Raw genomic sequence first — 3,083 nt, 5'->3', positions numbered from 1 at the left:
CTTCTCGTATATTTTATTTGCTACTATACTACTCTTACAATCAGTATATTATTTGCTACTATACTACTCTTACAATCAGTCCGAATTTCAGTCAATTTGTTTAGTTGAGTTTGCCTAGTATGGTATTATGTTATCTGTGGTTCTCCATAAAAAAAAACCATATCTGCATGTGATCGATGTTTAGGATGTATAACCTACATAAATAATATTAAAAAATACGCTTTCATATAAGTGTTTACCTGTTTTTAGTTTTGATGACAATTGTAAAATAAGTGACGAAAAATTAAAAAAATTATTTAATAATTAAAAATAATTTACCTGGAAACTATAGGTTCTCGTTCAACTCCACGAAACTGAAACAAGCTTTTCACTTTCTATTTTATCCGGAAAAAATTCAGTCAAAAATCGTACACTCCACGCCCATACGGATTAAATTTCATATTTCACATCAAAGGCCTTGAGTGGAGGCGGGAAACATGACAGCTGTCAAACGGATCAAGTATGGCGGACAGTGGGCACACAAAACAGGACAGCGTTTATTGAACTACAGTTAAATTTTCTTCATTCAGAATTAATAAATTTTAACACTGTTTTATCAAAGTGAGCTGACTCTAGTTTAAACTATATAACATCATGCTAAAACAACAAAGGATGTTAAAAATAAATACGTGTCGACATCGAGTAAATAATAAAATTACGAAACATGACAATTACGTTTAAGTTAAAAAAAAAAATAATAAAAACGTATCAAAAATATTGCCCCGGGTGAGGCTCGAACTCACGACCTTAAGATTATGAGACTTACGCGCTGCCTACTGCGCCACCGAGGCTGGTGACAAGCACGACGAAAGTAAGCTACTAATAGTTTGATTAATATCTTTGACAGATAATGAATTTTACAGATTATAAATTTTGATTGTTACAATGCTTACAAATTAACCTATACGGATTTCTGTTCTTTTTTTCTACAGTTAAGATAATATATTCTAAGAATAGGTTGTAATAATTTGAAACCGACCTCAATAAACTAAAGTTGATATAGTCACCATAAGTTTTATGGACCGATACGATTCTTAGATTTAAAAACTAAAACATGCTATTATCTACATTACACTAAAAATAAACATTCTAGACAACTATTTAACTTAACTAATGAAAGTAGTACAACAGAGTAAATTAATAATCATTCAAAGCAAAGCCATAAACGTACCTAAATATATAATAAGCGACATTCTGATCTAACTACCAAGAAAAATCGGCAAATATCTCTATTTACTTTTGTCGGTCTCGAAACGAGATTTTAACCCGAGATGACCATCAATAGAATATCGTATTTATATTTTAGCGTTTGTTTCTAAAAAAATTCTAACCAAGAGTCAACTCGCTATATGTTCGTATTCTTTGTAATATGAATACTTCACATACCATATGAATTTCCTTACGTTGCGCTTAAATATAAAGTAAGAGACGTCTTTCGTTTATTCCATTTTCTACGAATTCATTCGAGTTAATGCATATTACTCCAAAACGGAGGATTAAACTTCAGGTGGGTTAACGACCTTGCTTTACATAATATTTCAACTTTTAATACTAATTGCATATTATAAATGGAGACAATCATTAGACCTTGACGCATAAATTGGTGGCCTTATCGCTAAAGAGTGATCACTTCCAAGTAAACATCGGCAATATATTCTAAAATTATGTGTCAAGGAAGAGGGTATATAGATAAAACTAGAAATAAATTGTTATAATTTTTATAGTAAAATTTTATTTTTTCCCTATTTGAAATACACAGAATAATTGTGAATTCATACAATTCGTATTTTTATGGAAAATAAAATAAACAAACACAATGTTCAGCGCCTAGATGTTGTCCATGTCCCTGAACTTGCGTGTGGTTAACACAGGTTTTTTTATACAGATTAAACAAAAAGGTTCATAAAAGCTCACCAGCACCAATACAAAAATGCAAGTAGTTCCGAAGGTAACTGCAATAAAATATATAATCGTATACACAAGAGCGAATAAAAAATTATCACATAAATATCACCACTGCCCGAAACGATGAAGGAAAACATGGTGAGGAAACCAGTATGACTCAAGACCCAAAAAGTTGTGACGATACGACATCTGCCAAACCACTTTAAGACTGCGTGGTAGACTATGGCTTGAACCCTCATAGGAGTCTCTCATATCTTTACAGTCGGAACATATCTACATGGGCTGATGATGATGATCAGTATAATTATCATAACTATTTATCGAACAAATTGTGACAAGTCATTGGCCATTATCCGGTAAGCTCAAAAATCTACATTTCCCTTTTACATTGTAGCTCTAATTGAAATTCAAATCGCAAAACTTATGTGGCTATCACCCTAATCGTAAATCAATACGAGATTGTAAACATTTGACCCAAGAAAGGACGGAAAACGCTACGTTTCACTGGAAAATTAATTCTATTTAATAGATTTTAATCGATATTTGAGATCAATGGGATATAATGTAATCACTAAATTAAGCATACTTTTTAATCGTGTAACATCTTTTATTTTTATTAGATTATATAGAAAAATAATAAATTGAAACGTTAAACGCAATGCAAAAGCACTAGAAGCCTTAATTCATAAATATAGTATAGTTATACTTATATCCGAAACTAATTAAAATGTTTGAAGTTATGTGTATTTCGCTTGGACGTTCTCATTTTTAATGACTTTTATTATAGAAACACTGACTCCTATTCACATTAACAACTTTATGTTGAAAATGACGAATAAATCATATGTGTTTATGAGATGAGCTATAATATGATAGTAACATTTATAGAAGTGGCAACATCAAAAAAAACAAACTATAACACAGAACGCTGCTTTCTCGACCCTGGCAAATAGTTCAGTATTCTAACCATAAATGTAAAAAACCGCTGCCTTCAAGAGCGCCACAGGAGCTAATGTGTTTAAAAAAAATCAAGCTGTCAAATGTCATTCCCTCGCAATGAGCCTATTTGTTATCCTCTACAGCCTACACCGAACAAGGTTTTGTAAAAACAGACACGTCAAAATTAGGGCTTCAATGTG

General features: G+C 31.6%; 1 non-coding gene across 1 annotated transcript; it reads right to left on the bottom strand.

Annotated features, from left to right (window-relative positions):
• Window positions 1–757: 757 nt before the first annotated feature.
• Trnam-cau lies at window positions 758–830 on the bottom strand. Its single transcript has one exon. It is a non-coding gene; the product is annotated as a tRNA-Met (tRNA).
• Window positions 831–3,083: the final 2,253 nt, after the last annotated feature.

This window comes from Zerene cesonia, chromosome 26, assembly GCF_012273895.1.
Source record: "Zerene cesonia ecotype Mississippi chromosome 26, Zerene_cesonia_1.1, whole genome shotgun sequence".
NCBI classification, from domain to species: domain Eukaryota; kingdom Metazoa; phylum Arthropoda; class Insecta; order Lepidoptera; family Pieridae; genus Zerene; species Zerene cesonia.
This window is presented reverse-complemented; position numbering and strand designations above follow the sequence as displayed.